Source organism: Vombatus ursinus, unplaced genomic scaffold (genome assembly GCF_900497805.2).
Source record: "Vombatus ursinus unplaced genomic scaffold, bare-nosed wombat genome assembly UNPS02014945.1, whole genome shotgun sequence".
Taxonomy (NCBI): Eukaryota; Metazoa; Chordata; class Mammalia; order Diprotodontia; family Vombatidae; genus Vombatus; species Vombatus ursinus.
The window spans coordinates 1,414,672-1,442,201 of NW_020954723.1; the positions used below are offsets into that span (position 1 = coordinate 1,414,672).

Genomic DNA, 27,530 nt, shown 5'->3' on the forward strand with positions numbered 1-27,530 from the left:
GTTTCTCTTAAAAATGGGTGGAAAAATCAAACTAGTAGCTGTTAAAAGCAAGCAATTTGATGGAGGCTAATGGGATAATACAAAAGAAGTCACAAGGAATAAAGCCAACACTTTTAGTACAAGCTTTAAGGCAAATGGTGTAAGCCATTAGGTCCCTCCACATTTGGCTTCTTCCAGCAAATGAAATTATTGCAAGACTTCATTCCTCGACCATATCCTAGTAGATCCAAATATCATAGGATCAGAGACAAAAAGCTGGAAGGGACCTCAAGGTCCATCTGGTCCAATCTTCTTATTTCAGGAAATTGAGCTGTAGGGAGGTTAAATGACTTAATGTTCTAGTCTGTCATACAGGTAGGAAAACATCAGAGGTAGGGTTTGAATCCATGTATTTGACTTAATGAGATGACATTATTTAAAAAATGAATGACTGGAATGAATGGATAGAAGAGTGGTCACAATTTTTTCTTTTCTAACCACTGTACAACACTGGGCAAGTCACTTTAATCTCACTGGATCTTAGTTTGCTCATCAGTAAAATGGGAGGTGGAAAGGAGGTTCAGAGAACTTCTAAAGTCGATTGCTTGCAACCTATCAGAGAAAACCATTCTTTCAAGGAAAATATTTTAGGGCAACACAACAGATAGCAATTAACTGCTATGAAAGACAGTTACTAAAATGAATTTCAACTTCCTTGCTCTGGGTTTTCACAGGAACATTAGAGATCTCAGGAACAGGGAATTACTTTTAAGGAACTTTATAACACAACTAATTCAACCTTTTATTTTGCATATGAGAAGGTCAAAAGAGAGTTAGTTGATTTGCCCAAGGTCACAAAGAGAGCAAATAACAGAGTCAACATTTAACCCAGGGCCACCCCAGTCACTGTATTTACTTAAAATATCAAAACTGTAAACACTTCCCAGATGTTACAAATTGTGTTACACTATAACTTCTCACCTATACAGATCTCTTTGACCAACAATTCTGTGTATCTAGAATACAGAAGAAAAACAAGGAAGTAAACAAAAAGGATCTCAGAGTATACAGGAAAGGTGTCACAATGTTTACTCTGGGAGGTCTAAACACTTCACATTTCAACACTCAATCCATGCATTATTCTTTTGTGCACAAGAATTACAAGTTTAGTTATTCGGCTTCCAAACCCACAGCACATTAGAAGCAGATCAGAAAGAGAGAGTAGAGGTTACTGGCAATCGTACTGATGGAAGCAAGAACTAATAAATTACAGTACAGAAAGAGAATTATTAAAAGCAAATACAAGGGATCAAAAAGCATGGTATGTAAGGGCTCTTTTCAAAGCACTTCATATAAATGGTTCAGATTCAAGGAGGTAACTACCTCCTATTTGCATAGTGTTATCACTGTAGGAGTATACTTCCAATGCATGAAATGAGAGCTATAGACTAGAAAGATTGCTCTATATCCACAATCCTGTGAATTCTTACGTTAGGTATGAATAGCCAGAATTTATACAGCACCTACTACTGGCCAGGCACTATGCTGTGTTTTACAAATATCTCATTTGATTCTTAAAACAACCCTGAGGGATAGAAGCTACTATTGTCCTCATTTTACAGATAAGGAAACTGAGGCAAACCAAGTGTTAGTGATTTCCCATCTGCAGCTCTGCCTGTTTTGACTCAAAGACTCTCTTCCCAGGACAAGCTGATCATGTCTAATCTCATCATTCACTCATTCAAAAAACATTTATTTAGCATTATGCTAAACCAGGCAGCTAAATTCAGCCTTGGATGTTCAGACACTCATCCCACCTCCCTTAGCCTCCTCCTCTCTGCTTGGACTGAAGAAAGGGCTGGAGGGTGGAACGCTGAACTCTTCCCAAGCTTCCTAGACAGAGAACAGGATTTGAACTTTCCATCTCACTCCATTTTTCACCTACTTGGTTTCAACTCCCAGGAAGAAGATAATGCTTACTAAACTGAATTGCACAGTCACTCGGGATAGTGTTTGAGTTAGTGACTTGCCTAAGGTTACACAGCTAATGTGTGAGGCCAGATTTAAAGTTAGGTCAAGACCTATCTAAGGAACCAACTCATTACCTAATGATTTTACGTAGTAGGAAGATAAGGCAGTTAGGTGGCACACTGGACCTGGAGTCAGGAAAACCTGAGTTCAAATCCCAGGTCAGATACTTAGTAGCTATGTGACCCTCTTTGCCTCAGTTTCTTCATCTGTAAAATGAGCTAGAAAAGGAAATGGCAAACCACTCCAGTGTCTTTGCCAAGAAAACCCCAAATGTGGTAAGACACAACTGAACAATAACAAAAAGTAGGGAAGGCAAAGTCTGAGATTTCAAAGGTACCCTAACTTGTACAGTACAATCCAATTCAAAGAGCATTTATTAAACTCCTACTACCAGCCAGGCACAGTACAAGACAGTGAGGACTTTTAATCCTTTTTGGGTCTTTTAACCAAAAGAACCACCTGCACAAAAATGAATCAAACAAACAATGCAAAGTAATTAAGAAGCACTAGCCACAGATGCAATAACAAAAGACAAAATCCTCTTTTAGGATGAGTACTGCATACAGATTCCAAGGACATGAGGTAAAGAAAAGGTGCATTTCAGGTATAAGAGACAGCTTGTATTACCTAGAGCCCATCTACCTAGAGAAACTTTCTAGCAGGAGATGCCTATGCTCTCTCCATTCCTAAACCCACTCCTTTCCCCCTTTAATCTAAACTAAATAATTGGTGAATTTACGACTGCTTGGACTCCAAAGTACATCATCACCTTTTGTCCTTTGCCAACCACATCAGGAAACCACAGTGTACAGAAGTAGAAGTTCCTTACCTCTTACGCTTCCTAAGTCCCCCTACTGCTACTTTCTCTTGAATGGGCAAAGTAGGAAGTGGGAAGAGTGCTCTATCTAAGACCTCATACAAAATTCCTTATAAATTTTCATTTAGTTTACCACCAACCTTGCTGGTGTTGTCCTATACTGACTGATATTAAATAGCCTCGAGACTCTTTTGAAAAGGCTAATTCACCTTCCCTGGGCTTCAGTGAATGAGCTCTTTATTGGGCAAAACTGAGCCATCTTACTTAACCCTCTGAAGGAAGTTATTGTAAAATTCTTTTGTACTGAAAAGGAAAAAAAAAACAAAATGGTCCCAGGTGAGACAAGTCATTCTTAGAAATGGAATCAGGGGGCAGCTAGGTGGCACAGTGGATACACCACTGGCCCTGAAGTCAGGAGGACCTGAGTTCAAATCCGGCCTCACACCAAACACTTGACCCATACGAGCTATGTGACCTTGGGCAAGTCACTTAACTCCAATTGCCTTACAAAAAACAAAACAAAACAAGAAATGGAATCAGAATTAAAATACAGGTTTTCTGACATTTTAACTTCTTTCTCCATTGGATGGCTGCTTTTGGCTAACAAAAAGCTCTTCATTTAGAAAAGGCAAAGTTTCTGTATGCAAACTAATAAGTTAAGAAGTCCAGCTTTAGAAATTCTTCACTTTAGACGAGAAAGAAAGTTACATTTTCATCTTCAACTGAAATACTCTATATTTTAACTGGTACCCTATTAATTTAGAAAGAAATTAGGTTAGCTCAAGGACAGGGAATTATCTTTTCCCAAATGTCAAAAGAAAAGAAAACAAAGACCACAAGAAGACTAAATGATGCCTATATTATATCACATTTATTTTTGTTGTTCAGTCAATTCAGCCATGTCTGACTTTCTGACCTCATTTGGGGTTTTCTTGGCAAAGGTAGTGAAATGGTTCAGCATTTCCTTTTCCAGCTCATTCTACAGATGAGGAAACTGAGACCAACAGGGTTAAGTGATTTGTCCAGGGTCACACAGCTACTAATTTGAATTTGAGGCCGAATTTGAATTCAGGAAGATGAATCTTCCTGACCCCAGGCCCAGCATTCTATCCGGTAAATTAGTATCAAGGGTTTAGCAATATCCAAATGAAACACATTACTAGAGTTAAAATGTTCTTTTCTTGCTTTAACTCTAACTCCCTTTCACTTAAACTCACAAAGTCCACTCTTCATCTCAACCTACACTAGTTCCAGAAGTCAAGAGGTCTTCAGAACACAGAGATCCACCTGTGTTCAAGGTAGTTGTTAATGTGTCTATCTCTACAACGAAATACCAGCTCCATGCAGGTTTAAAGAAATCTCTTCACAGCTGGGGACTGCACTCTGGCCTCTTCCCACTGCCTTATTTTGCTCAATGCTCTATCTTTTTAAAGTACATGACAATGGAGTATAAGCTATCACCATTTTATACATGCCAAACGTTAAAAAACTTCACTGATGTTGGGAAGCACCAACTGTTATAGCATTCTTAAATTCAAAGATAAATATCTACCATGTTGAACTGAACCCCATAACATAGCTCATTATTACATTCATGTGGAAACAGTGAATCAAATTATATCCCCCAGAATAAACTGCATAAGCATAATTAACCAAACTTTATATGAGACATTAATTAGTACAATTTCCCAAAAGCAATATTATGATGGGATTCCACTGTATTAGCAATGCATGACTCCAAGTTACCTTGAAAAACTTCTCAGTAAAACAACTTGACAATTTTGACAAACATTACCAATGACCATAAATAATATTACCATGATTAAGTACCTCTGTGAACTGGGTCCTAGCAAACTCACAAAAAGGTTCAATTTTAATACTGAAGTAGCTACAAGTATAATCAATTAAAAAGATATATCAAATGGGAATAAAGTTAAATTCCAATACTGATTGGCAGTAAAGTTTTGTAAAAGCAGAAAGATTAAAGTTATATCTTTGGTAGAAAGATCTATAAATTGATAAGCATTTATTAAGCTTGGTGCTGTGTAATATGTCAGACTCTGAATATAAAAAGACCACAAAATGAAAAAATCTCTGGTCTCAAGAACTTTATATTGTATCTAGGAGACAACATGCACATGCAAATAGAAAGAAAACAAATACAGTATGTACAGAACAAATACAAAATTAATTAGTTTATTTTCCTTTGTTAAAAAAAGTGCTAGCAATTGGACATTGTGGAAGATGGTGTTTGAGCTACATCTTGAAGAAAAAGCAGGAATCTATGAGGCAGAGGTGAGGATGAAGCTCATTACAGGTATGGGGGACATCCATTGCAAAGGCACAGAATAAAGAAATGGAGACTCAAGTGTGAGGGACAGTTTGGCTGGACTGCAGGATGTGGAAAGGGAAGAATGGAAAAAAGGTCGAGGCTGAGCTATGAAGGGCTTTAAAGGCCGAAGGGAGAAGTTTATATTTTATCTGAGAGATAATAGGGAGTCACTTGAGGTGACTGACTAGTGGAATGGCATGGTCAAATCTGCATTTAAGGAAAAGCACTTTGGAAGCTGTGGGGAAAGGAGCAACTCAACAAAACAGAAGGTAGTAAGAGTCCAAGTGAGAGGTAGTAGCCTGCACTAAGATGAGCAGAGAAAAGAGGACTGATAAGATCTGACAAGCTGGGGCAGCTAGGTGGCACAGTGAATAGAGCTCTGGCCTTGGAGTCAGGAGGACCTGAGTTCAAATACAGCCTCAGACAGTTACCACTTACTAGCTGTGAGACCCTGGGCAAGTCACTTAACCCCCACTGCCTCAACAAAAGGCAAAAAGAAAAAAAAGAAAGAAAAAAAAAGATCTGACAAACTGAATGGATGTGTAGGATGAGGGAAAGTGAGAAGTCAAGGATGACACTGAAGATGACAAGCACAGGAACTAGAAGAATAGAGGTAACTTTGATAGGAATAGAAATTTTTAATAAAAATTCAATGAAGGAGGAGGTTTTTTGTTTTGTTGGGAGGGGGCATTAAATAACTATTTCTGTTTGGAACATGTTAAATTTAAGATATCTATGAGACATTTAGTTAAAATGTCTTACAGGCAGTTGGTGTTATAAGACTAGACCTAGGGCTCAGTATATGTGTGTGTGTGTGTGTGTGTATATATATATATATGTGTGTGTGTGTGTATGTAGATATACAGATACTTACCAGCATATATATCTATAGATATAGATATAGATATAGATATAGATATAGATATATACACACACACACACACACCAGCCTCACGTAGTTGGAACCTCTCAGACTTAGTGAGGGCCTGGGACCATCTGAGTCACCCTATCCTCAAAATGGATTGATGAGTGTCCAGACAGAGATGATGGAGATCAAGTCCAGAGAAGGATGCTATATACCACTGCATTCCTATTGTATATAGTCTTGCTGTGCTTGGGCAAAAAGTAAAACCTCTTCCTTTATTAAATGTTCAGTAAATTCTAAGTGCCTCATTTTCTCCCCTTATCAAACTTGAAAGGTGCTGGCTGTAAAGCCATGCCTACAACAGATGTCTATATTCCTTGCTTCCACTTTCTAACCTCCCACTCACTTTTCAATCCTTTGCAATATGGTTTCCATCCTCACCCCTAAAATAACTCGCTTTAGGTCAGAAATGATCTTTTTATTCTTAAATTCAATGGCCTCATCCTTATGAAGCATTTGACTCTTTACCACCTTGCTCCCAGACTCCAAATTCTTTCTACAACCCCGAGTTTTTTGTGCCACTGATATGTCATCGTTGTCTTCCTAAATGGCCACTCCTCAACCTCTTTTGGAGGATTCATGCATAGATATATCTGAGGACCCTGTGCTGGACCTTATCCCTTTTCTCTCTTATAATACTCTCTTTCTCTTATTGATCTTGTTACCTTCCACAAATAAACTATCATCTCTAAACAAATTATCCCCAGCTCTATATCTAGCCCTGCTTTCTTCCTGGTAGCTCCAATCCCTTATTTCCAACTGCCTGCTAGATGTATCAACCTGGATATCCTATAGGCATGTCAAACTCAGAATGTCTAAAACAAAACTCATCTTTCTGTCTATACCCAGCTGTTTTGATGTTCATTCTTTTCAGTCATGTCCAACTCTTCATGACCCCATGTGGGGTTTTCCTGGCAAAGATATGGAGTAGCTTGCCATTTACTTCTCTAGCTCATTTTACAGATGAGGAACTGAGGCAAATGAGGTTAAATGACTTGCCCAGGGTCAGCTACTAAGTGTCTAAGGCCAGATCTGAACTCAGGAAGATGAGTCTTCCTGATTCCAAGCCCAGCACTCTATTCACTGAGCCATCTAGCTGCCTTCTAAACCCATTTCCCTATTTCTGTAAAGAGCACCACCATTTTTCTGGTGAGCATCACACGCCAATAAGATCTTATCAGTTACCAAGTCATATCTCTTTAACATCTCTCACATTAGTCCCATTATCTTCACTCACACCATAACCATCCTCATACAGGTCTTTCGTCATCTCACATGGACTACTAAAATAGCCTCCTATTTCATTTCCTTGCACCTAATCTATCTCTCACAGAGCTGCCAAATAGATATTCCTGTTGTCTCCAGAACAAAATACAAACTCCTCTATTTAGCAGTTAAAGGCATGTATAATTCGGTTACAACCTGCCTTTCCAGGCTGATTACATATTAAGGCTCTTCATATAATCCATGCTCCCAATACAACTCCTTGTTGTAAAATACTTCAATCTTCCACCTCCATGCTTTTGCATAAGCTATTCCCAATGCTTGAAATATTCCCCTTCCTCACCTCTGCCTCTTGGAAACCTTAGCTACCTTTCAAGGCTCAGCTCAAGTCCCACCCACCTCTCCAAAAGATCTTTTCTTATTCTCTAAGTTTTCCATGCACTCACTTATCACTTTGCATTTTATACACACATACATACACACACAAACACACACGTGCTACATGAATTATGTGTTATATCTCAAAACAGTTCATGAAAATCCCTTAAGTCACTAATAAAGTATAATATCTTTAAACAGTTGTAGAGTACAAGAGCAGGTCTCGCTCTCGCTCATTCTCTCTCTCTCTTTTTTGTGAGGCCATTGGGGTTAAGTGACTTGCCCACAGTCACACAGCTAGTGAGTGTTATGTGTGTGAGGCCGGATTTGAACTCAGGTCCTCCTGACTCCAGGGCCAATACTCTAACCACTGTACCACCTAGCTGCCCCCAGGGGTCTCTTTTTAAAAGTGTCACTCTGACCACTAAGACACATATCCGTGGTTCAAGACCAAGCAAAAGACTCATAAGTAAAAGTATATACAGTGATTCTGTTGTAGCAGAGTCAAAAAGAAAGGGGATATCCAGCAACTGGTGAACCCCTAAACAAACCGAAGCACATAATTGCAATGGAACACTGCTCATGCCATAAGAAAAGATGGGTATGCAGAGTTCAGAGAAACTTGGCAAGATTTGTACAAACTGGCGCAAAGTAAAATAAGCAGAACCAAGAAAACAATTTACATAACGACCACAATATTTTAAGGAAGAGAAAACCCTGGATGATTTTAAAACTCTCATGAACAAAGCCATCAATCACTATGTAAGAATACTGATGATGAAGCCTGCCTCCCATCTCTGGCAGAGGGGTGAATGTCCATACACTCTGAGCCGGAGCTACTACACACCAAGGAAGTCACTGATATGAAACTAGTCCCCAAATACACTAAAATATTTAGAGAAGCACTTTTGGTGGTAACAAAAAACTGTAAACAAAATATGTACCAATATAAAATATATTATGGTACATAGATAAAATGTAATATTCATACTACATGTCCAAGTAGACATCTTAAAATTAATAAGTCCAAAAGAGAACTCATTATCTTTTCCCCAAAACCCTTCCCACCCCCACCTTCCCTTTAACAATAGAGGACAACACCATCCTCCCAGTCCCTCAGGCTAACAACCTAGGCTGTCATTCAGGTTTCTTACTATCTCTCAGCTCCCATATGCAAGTTTATGCCCAGACCTACAAGTCTTATCTCCACCCCCTAGTCTCCTCAAACACTGAGGCTACTGAATCTAAGACCTTATCACCTCATACCTGGATTATTTTAATAGGCTGCTAATGGGTGGGACAGCCTCAAGTCTCGTTTCACTATAATCCATCCTCCATTCAGCCACTAAAGTTGTTCTCCTAAAGTTAATGTTAAAGTTAAAGATGATGTTACCATACAAATCAATAAATTCCAGTGGCTTCCTATCACCCCCTCTCAATACTCTTGGATCAAGTAACACTGGCCTCCTGTCTATTCTACAAACAAGACACTACATCTCTCAGCTCTGGGCATTTTTTCTGGCTGTCCCCCATGCCTGGAATGCTTTTCCTCCTCAGCTCTACCTACTGACTTCCCTGGTTTCCATTAAGTCCCAACTAAAGTTCCATTACTTATAGAAATATTTATGTATTTATAGGAATATATATTTCCTAATCCTTCCTAATTCCAGTGTTTTCCTCTGTAAATTATTTCCTACTTATTCTATATATAGCTTGCTTTGCATACACTTGTTTGCAAGTTGTCTCCCCCATTAGATTGTAAGATCCTTGAAGGCAGGGAGTGTTTTGCCTCTTTCTGTATACCCAGTGCTTAGCACAGTGCCTGTCACATAGTAGGTGCTTAATAAATGTTAATATTGATATTGAATAAATGATTAGTCATGATAATGAGGGCAGCTAGATAAGAAGATGTTAGGGAATAGAGTCGCATACGTTTCTAATTTTTCCTTGTCCTAAATGTCCTAATGTTCCTAAATATCCTTGTTTAAGTCCTTTCAATATATTACAAAGAGGCAGTATTCTTAGCTTCTTATGCTCATTTGAAATTTCAAATTTCATCCCATTCAGAAATTGGTCAATAAGCATTTATTAAGTACCTACTATGTGCCAGGCACAGTGCCAAGTATTAGGGATAACTTCTCCCCCCAAAAAAATGGGGAAAAGGCAATCCCAGACCTCAAAAAGTTTATAATCTAAAGGAGGAGGGCAAAACACAAAAGGAAGCTGAAAAGTGTTGGGGAAGGGAAGGAGAAGATACTTCTAGCATGACAGAAAAGTCAGTCAGAGGAAATTCCAAAGTAGTGCAGCCAGGTGAGAAAAAAAGGAGATGAGCATCTCTCTCTTTGAAGAAAGGTTTGGAGTTCATGGTCCCATCCTTCAATCAGAAAGGCAGAGGATAGCAATGAGGTGGAGGAACAAAGCTGATACGATTTTATCAGATGATGAAGTTATCTCAATAATGAGCTTCCTGGGGCTAATGGAAAAGACAAGAAATTAAGAGATTCCTGAGCTGAGCTCTCTCCTTAAATGAAGGTATGGAATTCATGGCCCCACCTTCCAATCAGAGGAATTATAAGGAATAGCAAAGACTTACCAAAAAAAACTTGAGGCTTTACATCTATCACTAATTACATTTACCAGTTTTTTCAGTCTGTGTTGATTGGCTTAATGACAAATTGTTTCCCTTCTATAAATACCACAGAATAAAGAGATCTATCTAAAAGACCACAGTTCTGATCTTAATGTAATCTAAAGTCAAATGTCCAAGTGCCATGAACTGCTAGACTCCATCTAGGCAATGTCCCTAAATCTATGTGGTAGGAAGGAAAATCATCAGGTCAAATCTTCCCTAGGACAGGATGAATAAACTTGAAATCATTAAAAGTATTCATGCCCTAATAAATGCAACTGAATGCTACGAACTTTTAACAATCATGCTTGACTCCAAAGGAGAGTTTTAAGAAGTTTACCCACTTCTTTGCACAGGTGAAGGATTATATGTGTGGATTTTCTAAATACTGCAAGGTTTCTTTTTAATAATTCTAAAAGATTTTAGTTTCAATTATTTTTGTTCTACCAAGTTAATCCACAATACAGGCTGAGTTGCTCCCTGGGGCCAAGGGAAAAAAAGTCTTAATTTCACTTTCTTCCTCCACTCTCCTAACTATCATGCCTGGAATGGATTCTCTTTTATCTCCATCTGCTAAAGACTCTTTCCTTCAATGTCCAACTTAGGTGACAGCTCTTTCATGAAGCATCATTCTTCACCTGCCCATTCAGAAGTAACCTCTTCCTTCTCAAATTTTTCACAGCATTTTTCTTGAGTGTCTCCTTAGCATTTTCCTCACAATCTTAAGGAAGATCTATTAGCGCTTTAGAGACAGGGTAATTTTAATCCAAAGGGCCTACCACAGTGCCACACAAATAAGAGAACTAAAATAAATGAACTTGAATAAAGAAGTGCTAATATTTTTTAGAAAATGAGCTAGAAACTTTATTAGCAGGTCTTAATCCTAGGTAAATAAGAGAAAAACATTCCCCCAAAATCCAGATCTTCCACAGTTCCCTATTGCCTATGAGACATAACATGCACCCATTCGCCTGGCATTTGAGGGTCTATGTGATCTGGCTCCAATCTGTTTTTATTTCATATGACTTTCTATTACCCTACTTCAGTCAATAAGCATTTATTAAGTGCTCCCTAGGTGCCAAGTGGAAAGGCTGGATTTACAAAGAAAGGCAAAAAAACAGTCCCTGCCCACAAGGAATGTGAAGTACAAGAGGGAGACACCATGTAAATAACTAAATATACACACAATATATAAAGAGAAGAAATCAAGTAATCTGAAAGAAGAGTCATTAACAGATGGGGGAACCAGTAGTCACCTTTTGTAAAGGTAAGCTCTGAGCTGAGTAGTGAAGAAAGCAAGGGAAACTAAGAGGCAGAAATGAAGGGGCCGACCACTCCAAGAATGAAGACCAGCCAGTGCAAAGGTACAGAGAGAGAGATGGAGTGTCCTGTTGGAAAAAAAGCAAATAGGGCAGTGTAGTTAGATTATAGAGTTTGTAGTGAGAAGTGAAGTATGAGAAGACTGGAAAGGGAGCAAAGGGGCCAGGTTATGAAGAGCTTTAAAGACTAGGGGACTCGAATTTGTAGGAAATGGGGAGCTACTGGAGCTCAATGAGCAGGAGGGATGACATCACTTTGGCAGCTGAGTGAAGAGAAATTTGAAGCACAGACAACAGTTAGCAAGCTACTGCAGTAGTACAAGTGAGAGGTGATGGCTCAAACTAAGACTGTGGCTGGAGAGGAGTAAATATATATAAGAGAAATGTCGTCAACATAGAAATGACAAGATTGGCCAATATACCGCACATGTTTTCTGAATAAGAAAGTAACAGCAAGGTTGTGAACCTAAGTGACTAGAAAGATGGTGGTACCTTTAATGGTAAAAGGGAATTTCAGGAGGGGATACGATTTGGAGGGACAGATAATGAGTTCTATTCTGGACATGCTGAGTTTGAGGTGTTCTAAGAGAGATTTACAGCTTGGGAGAGGGACTAGGGCTGGCTAGGTGGATGTGGGAATCATCTGCATAGAGATGATAACTGTATCCAATGGGAGCTGATAAGATAATATAGAAATAGAAGAAAATAGAAGAGAGCCCAGGATAAAGCCTTGGGGGAATGCTCATGCTTAGTGGGCATGACACAGATGATGAACCAGCAAAGGAGATCGAGGAGTAATTGAACAGACAGGAGAAGCAATCTCCTTCTATCAATGTTATGAGAGGGAGAAAGGGGGGGGGGGCTAAGAAAAGACCATCAGATTCAGATTTGGCAAATAGAGATCAATGGTAACTGTGAAAAGGATTGTTTCAGATAAATGATGAAGTCAGAAACCAATTACAGGAGATTTAGCCAAATGAGAGGAGAAGTGGAGGCTACTAGTGTATAATGACTTTCTCAAGCAGTTTAGCCATAATGGAGAGAGATACAGGATGTTAGCCAGCAAGTATCATGGGTATGAGCCTAAATCTCCCCACATATATACATTCTTGTATTCACTCTCTCTACGGAACTTCCTCCTCATTGATGCTTGTCATCATTCCCCTCTTCAAGCTTCAGCACAGATCCCACCTCCTCCAGGAAGTCTCCTCTAATCCTTCCAGGTGAAAGTAATCTCTACACTCTCCAAGTTACTTAAAATTCTCAGCACCTCAGTTTCCTCATCTAAAAAATGAAATGATTGCATTAGATGATTTCTTATCTCCATGACAGTTCTATAATTTTTATTTCATTATTCTTTTTTTTAAATGAGTTACCAAATGAACAGCCAGATTATCAATCTCTGAATATACAAAGCAATTCAACAAAGATAACTCTCCAAATGCAACTGATATCTATCTTTTTTTAATGAACCAGGGGACATGTGCTAAAGTAAAATATAGTAATAATATTACAGTTACATAATTATATGTTATTGTATATAAATATATTATATATATTATATGTAAAATATATAATAATATAATAACAGTAATAATAACATTTCTACAGCACCTACTATGTGCCAGGAACTATGCTAACTGCTTTACAGGTATTACCTCATTTTATCCTCACAACAACCCTTTGAGGTAGGTGTAGTTGTTATCCCTATCTTATAATTGCGGAAACTGAAGCAAACAGAGGTTAAGTGACTTGTCCAAGGTCACATATCCAGTAAAACTGGCTGAGGGTGGATTTGAACTCCTGACTACTGGCACAGCACTTTATTCACTGTGACACCTAACATATTATTGGTGAAGCTATAAATTGGTCCAATAATTCTAAGAAATAATTTGCAATTAGTAGAGAAAAATCACCAAACTGTTCATGCCCTTTGACCAAACATTTCCACTACTAAGCATGTATATCCAAGGAGGTCAATGACAAAAACCAAGGTTTCATAAATACCAAAAATATTTAGAGGAAAAATGTTTGTAGTTTGTAGTCTTAAAGCATATTTCCATTTGTAAGGAAAATGGATGTAATGAATCACTGATACAGAAAGACTTAAAGGAACACAATGATACCATAATGCAAATGAGAGAAACAGTGAAAAGCAGCTAACTCAGATTAAAAACAAGGACCGCTCTTGACTCCAGATGACCAAAGAAGAAACGCTTTTTCCTCTTCTTTGGAGAGGAGGAAAAACCATAACCCGTCAGCTGTGCTCTCTGTGTATCTGCTGTTTTTACTTGTATTTCTTTGGTATGAGAAATTACTTGGAAATGGTTGTAACATAAATAGCATCAATAAAACCTTTCCTTGTTTAAGACAAACTGGGAAAACATTATAGCTGTCTTCAAGTATATGAAGACTGGAAAAGGGATTGGACTTGCTTTACTTGGCTGAGACAGTATAACTAGGTCTAAAAGAAATTGTAATAAGGAAGAGTATAAAGAAAAACTTTGTAAAAAAAATTAGAGCTGTGCAAAAACTGGAACTGGATGCCTCAGGAAGAGGCAGCCTCACATAAACACGACAACAATGGAAAGAGAACAACAAAGTAATCAAAACTGAAAACTGTGAAATTAAAATAACCAAGCTTGGTCCCTCAAAGAAGAAATACAAGAAGGCATCTCATCCCCTAATATTGTCTAGGCCAGAAAATGACCTCCTCCTTACAAAAGGTAGGGGGTGGAAGATTGGTTACTCAAATATTAAAACGGATCCAAAGTTCCTTCCACCTCTGGATTCATAATCCTATGACCCTGTTCTCACTGCTCTGGATATTCCCTCCAATGACGCCAATCAAAACCCACTCATGCTTGTTCATTCTGTGTGACTCTCATCCATGTTCTCCCCAAGTTCACCACAGGGCATCCACCTCATAATGTTCTGGGCCTTGCTCAGAAGGACAGACAGAACATTTATCTTCACAGTAAGAGCACATAGAATCAATCATTCCGCATGCATGCATACATACATACACTATACTGTTTACATGTTGCCTGTTACATTTTACTCTCTTAGAGTTCTCTTTCCCCTCCTGACTCTGTTTCTGAATTTTTGAACATTACCATGCCTCAGCTGCCATCTCACCCTGGAACTTCCCTCAATGCCTGGATCTCCTCGCTGTGGAATATCCATCATCCTCCTCCACCTTCTTACTTGGACCATCCCTCCACCACGTCAGCCTTCCCTCATAGGTGAGCTCTACCTGGGGCCTCCATTTCGAGGCAAGGACCAGGCTAGCCAACCTTCATTCCTCTCCTGGCTCTGTTTCAGACTTTCTGGATTTTGACATAATTCCTCCTCATTAAATCTCCCTCCTTTTAAATGCTGTCTTACCTCATTACAGAGTAACTTCCTGAGGACAGGGGATATCTTTCTTTTTGCTTATATTTGTATCTCTGGCACTTTAGCACAGTGCCTGACACACAGTATATGCCTAAGAAGGGCTTGTTACCTTGCCTTGCCATTGACTCAAGTCCCCACCATCTGTGTTCTCTCCAATTCGGGGGATCTTGTAACTAATATCCCAGTTCCATTTAACTGTTTAACACGGAATTCACTTTTGCAAAGGGTCATAAATATATATGTAATATATATATGTATATATATATATGTGTGTGTGTGTGTGTATATATATATATGTGTGTGTGTGTGTATATATATATATATATATATATATATATATATATGGCCTCAAAGATATACCAAGACTATACAAACATTTTCTCTAAAACCTCAGATACATAATTCCCCTTAAACCATGTTGGTCTCTGGGTGATGGGTAAGATTAGATTCACAGATTAGCTCAGTTCCCACATAGCTTTAGTCCTACCAAGTTCAAGTCCAAAGCTGACAGTGCCAACTTTTACTTGGCTACAGACTACATCACTGGATATAGCTTCAGGCCCTATTCCTGATTTAGTTACTTCAAAATTATGCCTCTGCTGCTCATGTCTCTTGTGTATCATCATGTAACTTTCATCAGTAGTCAGGGCCTCATTGGCTAGGAACATCAAACCAGCTGTTCTTGAATTATTCAATCAGGAATATCCTTCCACAAGGTTGGCCCCCTTTTCCTATTGATGAGTTCCTTTTAAGACTTCCATTTTGTGGAAGGGGCCATATCAGCCTTCATTCCCACTCAGCTGTATTCCTGACTTCTACATTTAAAACCATGCCTCTTCATCTTCCTCCATTTCCTCTTTCAACTCCCTTTTACGTATTATCTTTCCCTCATTTGAATATAAGTTCCCAGAGGGCAAGAATTGTCTTTCTTTTTACTTTTACAAAGTACTTTTATTTTTCACTTGTACCCTAGGCCACAGAGCCAGCTTACAGTAAACACTTAACAAATGCTAGCTTCCTTCCTTCTTTCGTCCTATTTTCCTTCCTTCCTTCCTTTCATTTGTGGAGACTAATTTATAACTGAGGAAACAATCCAAGTAAAAGTAATTTATTAGCTAGGCAGTAAGAATACATGGGTTGGTAAACTCCCCAGTCACTCCAAAACCCCTGAATACAGAGTGAAGCAGATTTTTTATATAAAAATTATTCAAATAAGAACAATTAATTATAATAAAAACAATTAACCAGGATACAAAATTAGGTACTCTAATTTCTAGTTGGAGGACAGATTTAAGGACTTTCCAAGTTGGGAGGGGAATGAGTTGGTCTTGGGGTCGTCAATAAAATGAAAAGATGTTAATTAATTGTATCCACCTGTACATATGAAACAATAGATGGAGGAGAACATATGTGGCAGCACAAGATGGAGTCAGTGTTCATAAGATAAAATCTGATTGGTTCTCTTGATTCCCACATTATGAAATGCAAAATGGATAATTTTGATTACATTAAATTGAAAAGCTTTTGCACAAATAAAGCCAATGCAACCAATATTAGGAGGGAAGCAGAAAACCGGGAATTTTTACAACCAGTGTCTCTGATAAGGGCCTTACTTCTAAAATATATAGAGAACTAAGTCAAATTTATAAGAATACAAGTCATTCCCCAATTGAAAAATGGTCAAAGGATATGAACAGGCAGTTTCTAGACACAAAAATTAAAGGTACCTATAGTCATATGAAAAAATGCTCTAAATCACTATTGATTAGAGAAATGCGAATCAAAAGCACTCTGAGGTATCAAATTGGCTAACACAACAAAACAGAAAAATGATAAATGTTGGAGATGTGGGAAAACTGAAACACTAATGCATTGTTGGTGGAGTTGTGAACTGATCCAACCATTTTGGAGAGTAATTTGGAACTATGCCCAAAGGGCTATAAAAATGTGCATACCTTTTGACCCAGCAATAGCACTTCTAAGGCTGTATCCCAAAGAGACCATAAAAATGGGAAAATGACCCACATGTACAAAAATATTTATAGCAGCACTTTCTGTGGTGGCAAAGAATTGGAAATTGAGGGATGCTCATCAATTGGGGAATGGCTAAACAAGTTGTGGTATATGAATGTAATGGAATACTATCGTACTGTAAGAAATATTAAGGAGGCAGACTTCAGAAAAACCTAGAAAGACTTGTATGGACTGACGCCGAGTGAAGTGAGCAGAACCAGGAGAACATTGCACACAATAACAGCCATATTGTGGGATGACTAACTTTGATAGACTTAGCCCTTCTCAGCAATGCAAGGATCTAAGACATCTCCAAAAGTCTCATGATGGAAAATGCTATCCACATCCACAGAAAGAACTGTGCAGTTTGAATGCAGATCGAAGCATACAATTTGCTCTTTTTTTTCTTCTGTTTTGTTTTGTTGCTTCTTTCTTGTGGTTCCTCCCATTGGTTCTAATTCTTCTTTACAACATGTGTAATATGAAAAATATGTTTAATAGGAATGTATATGTAGAGCCTATATCAGATTGCATGCCTTCTTGGGGAGGGAGGCGGAGAAAATTTAAAACTCAAAAACTTATGGAAGTGATTGCTGAAAACTAAAAATAAAATAATTTTTAAAAATTAAAAAAAATAAACAATAAAAATTGACCTCATTGTCCTATTTACATGTATGCTTACGGTAAAGCAGTCCAAATCCTAGACTACCCTGCAATTATCTCACAATTCAATTTACATGGAAACCTATTGTAAAATGATTGATAACTTATCTGATCCCAAAGTTGCTAAACTTGAAGTGTCTGACTTACACATACACACACACACACATACACACACACACACACACACCCAACTCTAACTAGACTAAGAATGTTTAAAGTAGGAATAGAATTCTCTAGATGAGTTTTTCATCAAACAGTAAAACAATTAAGAAGCCTTAAGATCAATAATTAAGTTTACATATCTGTTTTTATATACAGGAGGATTAGCCAAATCCACAATATTTTCAATATTATTTTCAACACAAGTAATTTATTTTCTTGATAACACCACAATGAATATTTATCCCCAGAAGCAGAAAAAAAAAGCCAGGGGGGAAAAATGTGCTAAGGAAACAGCTTTCAATTTAAGACTTCCTGAAGCTATTAAAGAGGTTAATGAAGTAAAAGGATACTGAAATAAAATGCATTATAAATTATGCATTATTTTCCAAATATGGATATAACCTTTAAAAATTATTTTATCTATTTAAAAAATATTTTATCCAATTGAGGATGAAGCCAACAACAAAAATTCACATGCACACCTCCTTTTGTGAAGGGAAGAGGTGATGTTACAATGAAATCTTTTTTTTTTTTTTTTGCGGGAGGCAATCAAGGTTAAGTGAGCTCCCAGGGTCACACAGAGTCAAGTGTCTGAGGCCAAATTTTAACTCAGATCCTCCTGACTACAGGGCCAGTACTCTATCCACTGTACCACCTAGCTGCCCCAGTTACAATGAAATCTTGATTTGCTTTTTCCTTTCTGGATTACTTTCAAATGCTAGATGGAACAAAAGATGAAAATGTTATTCTAAGGTCATTAAAGGGCCAAAAGTAAATCCTTTAAAAGAGTTTCATCTGACAAATTGATGATACCTTTTTACTTTCTTTCCTTTCTATAAAACACAAGTTGAAGAAGAACCTCTTAATTTTTCCTCCTTTTTATTCATCCCTAGGAAATCTGCTGCTGGAAGAAGGCTCATCAAGCAAATAACTGGTAGATTATCACCTTTAACAACAGGAGCAATTTTTTGAGTATTCCCTCATTGGAGGTATTTGGAGCACCTCCAGGAGCAACAAGATCTTACATCTCTCAATGCCAACCGTTTGTACTAATTTCCATATTTACCAACTTGCTCTAATCCACTGCTTTCCAAAGTCAGAAGGTATACCACAGAAAGTTAAGACTGAGACAGGAACAAAGAAATACAGTAACCCCAGTAGGAGGAGGAGGAGGTTGGCCCCCACCTCCAAAGGTTCCTCTCCTTTCTTCAGTCTTTGTCATTATTTTTCACCTTTATAAGAAGAGCTAAACTTACTGGTCTAGTCCCAAAAAACAAGATCACATCAGAGAGTAGAAATGTTTTGTGTTCTAGACCCATAAGTGTCTTTTCACTGATTGTTGCCCAAGACTGTCCTAAACACTCTTCTTTTTTCTCTACACAGTCTCATTCAGCAACCTCATCAATTCCTATAAGTTTAATTATCCTTTCTATGAAGATGACTCCCAAATCTATGCATTCCCCTTAGTTCCAAGTCCCATATTGCCAGCTGCCTCCTAGACATTTCAAACAGCATAGCCTGTAGCCCATGTCCAAAACAAAACTCATCTTTCCCTCACACCTATCCTTCTTCCTAAAATCTCTAGCACTATAAAGGACATGATCATTCTCTCAGTCACCTACGATTGAAAAAAGCCTTGGTGTCATGCTCGACTCTTCAATCTCACTCATCCTACCTATTCAAATCAGTCACTAAACCTTGTCATTTCTATCTCCAAAACATCTAAAACATCCTATTCTCTCCATTTACACAATCACCACCCTCGTTCAGGTCCTTATCACCAGTAGCCAGGACTATTACAACAGCCTCCTCTTTAGTCACCCTACCTCAAGCCTCACCCCATTAATGCCTCCCCTCTACACTGATTTTTTTTAAACTAAAAGCCTGCCTGACTAAAAAAAAAAGTGCATCCTTTTGATTCTCACGAGAAGCGGGCACACCTCCTTTGAAGGGGAGAGTGCCCCAGAAAAGAAGCCAGAGCAAGCTTTACTGTTAGTAATTGCCTAACTCCTCCCTTCTGGATCAGGATTGGTCCTAATCCTTCTGGGTTACAATCTTCCTTATATGCCCCACCCTTAACATACATTATGTGCCTATAATTGTGATGTCACTGCCCCCCCGCAAAGAGAAGTTAGCCTGTCTGTGCTGATTTCTTATGCACTTATGTGGAAACTTAACTCTTTCATTTCTCACACCATCTAGCTCCCTTTCCCTGCCACCCCCACAGTCAAGCTCTAATAGTTTTATACCTCTAGAATAAACACCTCTGTGTGGCATTTAAAACTCCTCACACCTGGCCCATTCCTACCCTGTCAATCTTCTAATACATTACTTTCCTCCACCCACTCTGCAATCCAGTTATACTGGCTTACTTGCTATCATCTCATGCTTATGACACTCCAAGCTTTTGTAATGACCATCTCCCATGCTTGGAATTCTCTACTTCAGGAGTGCTGAACTCAAATAAAAATGGATGCCTGCTAGCCACATACTGACTTAGAAAAGCAAAATTAACACTACTCATATTTTCTTGTATTTTTATTCATTTTGTTAAACATTTGTCAATTAAATTTAATCTGGTGGCAGCAAGAACTGGGAGTGTTGGGAGCCATGAGTTGGATACCTTTGTTCTACCTTATTACTACTAACTCTGTGTGTCCCTCTCAAAATCACTCTGTATTTATTTTATACATATATATGTGTTTATGTATATATATACATATATATAATTTTTAGCAGTGACCATTTCACTTCTGTCTTTGTATCTTTATTTTGTTCATTTATGTGTAATCCTGCTAGGTGCTCAGGATTCCCGATTAATAATAAGTGTTTAATAATAAATGCTTGTTAATTGACAGCTCTTCTTGAATTATGAACCTCATGCCCAGTCCAACCCTTTCTCAGGGCTTAATTCTGCTTAGGCCACCCCACTTCCATTGTTCTAGACGAAGCCCACCACCATAAAATTCCTTCACCCAAGGACTTCTCCTGTCCCTTTTTCCATCTTCGGGCATTCAGAGAATCGTGTTTTTCTCTGAACAGCTCTTTCATGACCACCCTCTCTAATGCTGTTCTTTCCTTCACGAATTTGATGCCATGGGCCACAAGGAGTCAGAATGCTACCTGGCCACATGACCACTTCCAGGGCCACCTTCTTCTTTCTCTAATCTATTCCCCACACAGTTGCCAAAGTGATTTCCTTCAAGTCCATGTCTGATTGTCATGCTCCCATTACTCCGACTTTTACCATGAAACACAAACTCCTCTCTTTGGCTCCGATTTGTCTTTCTCTGATTAGCAAACACTTTTCCCCATCACACACTCCATAAGCCAAACTGCCTCTCTTGCTGTTTCTCACACGTGGCATTCCATCTTGGGTTGTCTCCTGTTTCTGGAACATGTACTTCCTCCTCACTTCTGCCTCGGGAATCCAGAATTTCCTTTACATACTGCTCAAATACCACCTCCTAACATAAGATTTTATCCAATAACTGCCCCCTTCCTTGCCAAGTGCTTCATCCCACCAAATTATCTTATTTATTCTGTATGTGTTTGTTACATACATACTGTCTGACAGAAAATAATCACTCAACAAGCATTTATTAGTCAATCAATTAACATTTATTAACCATTTACTATGTGTCAAGCACTGAGCTTGCTGAAGCAACCATCCTTCTGCTACAGTCAAGCATTTCTAGTACTTTGTACTGTGATTTTTATAACATTATCTATGCATTTAGGGAATCAAAAAAGTTTAATAGAACATTTATCTTAAAAGTTGTTTTTATTTAATTTCCTCTTTGAAGTATCATAAAATCATGCATTTTTAGAGCTGGATATAACTTTAAAGGCCACCTAACTCAACCCCTTAATTTTATAGACAAGAAAACTAGTACCAAAGTGATCAGACAACTTGCTCAAAATCATACAGGTAATAAGTAGCGGAGTTAAGTTTCAAACTCATGTCCCTTTTCCCCTTAAACTCGGTGCTATTTCCACTATACAAAAGTATAGTTAGTGAAGTTCAGTTTATGCCAGACAGAATCCAAATGAAAACCAAACGCAAACATTCTTGATTTATTTGCTACTCAGACTCACGGTGGACTTCTTTATTTAGGAATTATTTATCTTGTTTTACATTTTAAAGCCTACTCTTCAGTGACAACTGATGTCCAATCAGCAGAAAGGCTAAAGTAAAGCTCAGTATTATGTCTGCTAATCACTTGTTTCTGTGTGTGTGTCTGTCTGTGTATAGTATATACCACCACATTTTTTCTTCTTTCTTTTTTAAATAAAGATAACAACTGTTTGATACTTCACTAGAAGTGAAAAGCAAAAAAAGGCTGCCTTAAAAATACTTTGCCTCCGCCCCCTACCTTGCAGTGGTAGGGCTAATAGACTAATGAAATCAGTTTTATTAAGTAGTCTTCAACCTCATTCAACTGTCTATGATTAAAAATAAAAACCACTAGAAAGCCAATGAAAAAATGAAAGCAAACTCATAGAAACTGAAAGGAAGAGTTGAGAGAGTAGTGGTTTTTTTTTTTTTATTCATAGTATTTGAAGGGAAAGAATTCAAAAATCATAAAAATCAGTTGTTTTAACTGGTGCTCATAAAACAATATTTATTATTCACCCATCTGTGTACTATACTAGGTTACTTAGGAAGGTTACATAAGAGTTAACTTTTAAAAGGCATGCTTCCTGCTCTAAATGTTTATATTTTGGAATAGACAACACTACTTGGGATAAACACAGAATAATTGAAACAATAGAGTTTTTTTTTTAACAAGTCACTTACTAAGTAGGATGTTTTCCAAAAGGGGTGGGAGGAGCAGTATTTCAAAGCTTATTTGCTTTACTACAGTTGTTTTGCTCAAGTTTATCCATTGTAGAGGACAAGGGTCAAAGGGGAGAAAAATTGGGTAGCTACTGGAGGAATTGGAGGAATAGGCTAGGAAGGTAGAGCATCATCAACATGTTTCACAGACTGATTTAACATGATAGAGCCTCGTAATGGACAAAGGCCTTATCAATTTATTTTTTCACTTCAACTCTCAATGAAGGATGAACTAAAAAAAAAAATCTTCCAGATAGTCCAAATGTACTATTATGTGTGATTTGGTGCTAGTTACCCATATATGTTCACTCCCTCCTAACCAACTGTAAGCTCTCTGAAAGCAAAGACTTGATCTTAGCTAAATCTCAGACAAGACCCTCTCTCCCTCTCTCAGCTCCCAGCACCCAGCATTTTCTCTGGCTATCCCCCATGCCTGAAACATTCTTCCCCTCCGCTCTGACTACTGTCCTCTGTGACTGTTTAAGTACTGACTAAAACTCCAATCTTCTGCAGGAAGCTTTCCCCAGCCCTCTTAATTTTAATGTCTTCCCTCATTTAATTATCTCCGATTTATCCTGTATATAGCTTGCTTTGTATTGTTTGCATGTTGTCTCCTCCATCAGACTGTATGTTCCTTGAGAGCAGGAGCCCTCTTTCTTTTTTGTCTTTTTCCTCTTTTTGTAGACCCAACACTTAGTACAGTGTATAGGACATAGTGCTTAATAAATGTTTACTGACTGATTATACAGCACCTAGCATGCAACAGGCATATATATATATATATATATATATATATATATATATATATATATATAAAATTGACTCCTAATTTCAGTGCCCAGCATTTATTAAATGCCAAAGTACACTTGCTGGTGTAGTGGTCAAATCAATTCCCACAATAAAACTATAGTCTTCAAGGAAATCTGAACAAATACTTGTCCCACTATCAACACCTGAAATCTCAACTTTTCAACAAGGCGATAATCACAAAAGAAGCCCTGATCAGGAAGGAAAGCCAACATTCTACCAATACAATGGGAGAGATATGTGCTCTAAGGGACACATTAGAGTTTAAATTCAACAAATATTTAATAAATCAACTTGTAAGCAGAGCATTATGTTTGGAAGGGAGGAGATTCAAAGGCAAATAAAACTTCAAAAGATGTCTATGACACACAAAAGGTTAAGAACCTCTGCTCTAAAATCTAAAACCTCTAAAGCTTCAGATAAAAAAAGGAGACCAGTAAGTACATGTACTACTAATCTTTGCCTTACAAATAACATCAACAGTCACTAGGCACTATTGGCCTAGTGAGGCCTGTTCACTTCATGCTAAAATAGTCTATAAAATTTCAAAGATGCTAAATCCTAAACATTTTGAGCTTTTCTATTAACTCAAAATATCTCTTTAACTCACTTAATTTACACTTATCCAAAACTTTTCCTAGGTTTCTACCTCTAGCACAGAAGAATGATACCAGTAAAAAGGCAAGAAAAAACCATCAGGAAATGAATCCTAATGTCAAGGAGGAAAAAACAACAAAACTTAATAAAAATTCATTTTACAATTCCTATTCCCAGAATTCTCATAAGAAATATGAAGAAAGGCTGAAAATAGCTACTCTCAAACAACAATCCAATCAGTTCACTCTTTGGCCAAGTCCTAAACCTACACAAAGGCCTAAGATAAATTTGATTCTGCTTCAGGGAATGGACCAATTCCAGCACAGCTATTTTGAGAGCTTTCTTTCACTTCTAACACATATATAAACAGAAAACATTGAATGTGAAGGACCAGGTTCTTTCAGAGTAACATTAAAGAGAAAATAAAAACAGCAACCACATCCCCTCCCCTCTCACCCCAAACCCATAGCAACAAACCATTTTATTTTTCTGAATTAAGAAAAAAACCTTTTCATTACTAAACTGTACATAATCTTTGACCACTTCTAGGCCTATACCCCAAAGAGTTAAAAAAAAAAAAAAGAGGAAAAAGACCAAAAATACTTAAAGCAGCTCTTTTTTGGAGTGGTAAAAAATAGGAAACTGAGTCCCTTTCAACTGGGGAATGGCTGGACCAATTATTGTATTTGAATTTAACTGAACATTATTATGGAATTAGAAATGAAGAAAGCACTGATTTCAGAAAGTCCAGAAAAAGATTTATATGAACTGATACCAAGTGAAGTGAATGGCACTAAGAGAACAACTTATCAATAACAATATTGTAAAGCCAACTTTGAAAAATTTAAAAACTGTGATCAATGGAAGGACCAACCACAATTCCAGAGGACCACTGATGAGCATGCTACCCACCTCCTAACAGAGAGTTAGGTACAGCATGAGACATATTTCCGGACAGAGCCAATGTGGAAATTTGTTTGTTTGACTCTACATAATTGTGTTACAAGAGTTCCTCCCTTCCCTCATTCCCATAGAAACGTGGCAGATGGGGTGAGGGAAAGCTGGGGAGAAAATAAGTTTTGTTAATGAAAAAAAATTTGGATTACATTTTTTAAAAAATTTTTGCCTATCTCTACATTAAAAGTTATTTATGTTTTTCAACAAAATACAAACCTTGCAAAATGAGAAGTTTCTAATAATTTTTTAGGAAAATAGTGGCTCTCATATATAAACTTGTTATGATCTCAGGATAGACATTAGTTTTAAGACAAAATAAACGAGATGAACTGAACTTAATGCAGAATTTCCAAATCTATAAACTATCTTAGAAAAAAAGCACATTCTCTAAGGACTAGTCAGAACTTACTACCAGGAAAGATTTTTCTACATTAACTACATGACATACAAAAATATTCAAACATTTCAGTGTAGTAAAGACACTGTTAAATTTGCATAAAAATCATTTATTTGAGTTTCTTTCTCGTTCCCTAACAATAATAAAACAAATAGGTAAAGTAAAAAGGGAAGAAGACAGAAATGGCTTGAATAATCTAAAAACTGAATGAGTCAAATCTAACCACAAACTGACTGGAGATAACAGATCTTCATTGGCTCAAAGTACATGTAAAATATGTGACAAAACATCAATATATAATAAATCACTGAACCCACCTTTTCTCAACTCACAGACATAGAGCAGTTCTTCCTATTGGGTCCAACTTGAAATATTTTCTTGAAACCTAAGTAAAATAAGATAATATTTAAATTTTATATAATTTTGCTGATACATTACAATTCCAACTGGTAAGAAAGTTACAGTTAAAAATAATTACTTCAAGTTAAACAGTGGCAGAACAATGTATTTTCCTTTAATAGCTTAAAATCAGAGTTTAATTTTCAAGCCCTTTAAGTGCAACGCAGTATCATTTAGGGTCATAACTCCCAATAGTCATTCTGATTAATAACAAAGAGTGAACTGAGTTCCCTGATGTTACAATACATGATCAGTTTTTGCAAAGTTAAGTTTTTGCACAGCTAAGAGTATGTTATTCCCTTCCATTACCATTTAGTAATCACTATAAAGCAATTCTAATTTTCTAATGTTCTACACAGATTCTTAATATCTTCCTTGTTCATACTTTGGTTAGCTTCATCTTGGTCTGAAAATGTTACACTGAGGTCCTCCACTATTATAGTTTTATTGTCTATTTCTCTCCGATTCTATTTTTATATTATTGTCATTTCTAAATATTTTCCCTTTTCAACTGTATGTAAGAAAAAGCATTTATTAAGCACTTGTGTGGCATGCACTGTGCTAAATGCTAGGAGTACAAATTCAAAAATGAAGCTAGCCTTTGCCCTCAAGTAGGCTTTCATTCTAATAGGGGGAGATAACATATATAGAAATTTAGAAATACTAAACACTCAATTTTGTGATTACACAATAAAAATTATATTTAATAAAGGACCCATAAAGAAAAAATTGAAAGTAATTGTAGACTAAATAACATAATTATAGAGAACTTGTGAGTCAAAGAAGAAATTTAAGAAAGAAAAGAAAATTTCAGAGAAAATGACAATAAGGAGAAACATACCAAACCTTAGATGGGCTGCAGCCAAAGTAATAAAAGCCAAAGAGAAAATTTTATATCTCTAAATGCTTTCATCAATAAGAATAAATCAATGAGCTGAGCATGAATTTTTTAAAAATCTGAATAAAAAATCCTCAACTAAATAACAAAGCAGAAATTCTGAAGAGATTAATAAAACTGAAAGCAAAAAGATGAATGAATTAATAAATAAAATTAGGATTTTTTAATTAATCAAAGAGAATTATTTTTTAAAAAAGAAAAACATTGTTTATATCAATGGTAAAAAAGTAAAACTTAAAATAAGTAAAGGGAAACTAAAAGAAATTATTACAAACCAATCTACTCAATTTAATGCTAACAAAATTGATAACTTAGGGAAAATAGAATACTTACAAAAATATAAAACACCAAAATTAATAAAAGAAATAGGTTATTAAATAACCTATTATCAGAAAAAGAAATCAAACAAGTCACAAATGAATTCTCAAGGAAAAATCTCTAGGACCAGATGGATTTACAAGTGAATTCTATCAAACATTAAAAAGAATAATTAATTCCAATAAAATATAAACTGTTATCAACATGAAAAGAAGGCACCTTTAAACCTCTCTCTATAATAGTTTTGATACATAAATCAGGGAGAGGCGAAGCAAAGTACTCTACAGACTTCCTAATGAACACTGTTGCAAAAATGTTAAATAAAATATTAGGAAGCAGGCTAAAACAACATACGAGAAAGATTATACACTATGACCAAGTTGGGCTTATACCAGAAATACAAAGTTGGTTCAACATAATACTATAAATACAATAAATTATCCACATGA

At 37.0% G+C, this 27,530-nt stretch overlaps 1 protein-coding gene across 7 annotated transcripts in view; it reads right to left on the bottom strand.

Moving 5' to 3' along the window:
* LOC114030082 (signal-induced proliferation-associated 1-like protein 1) overlaps positions 1-27,530 on the bottom strand; it is a 375,977-nt gene that overhangs the window by 281,436 nt on the left and 67,011 nt on the right. For all 7 annotated transcript variants that reach the window (XM_027844744.1, XM_027844745.1, XM_027844746.1 and 4 more), the window contains one exon: positions 25,784-25,851. The gene's annotated coding sequence lies outside the window, so the exon portion shown is untranslated. The remainder of the gene's footprint in view (positions 1-25,783; positions 25,852-27,530) is intronic.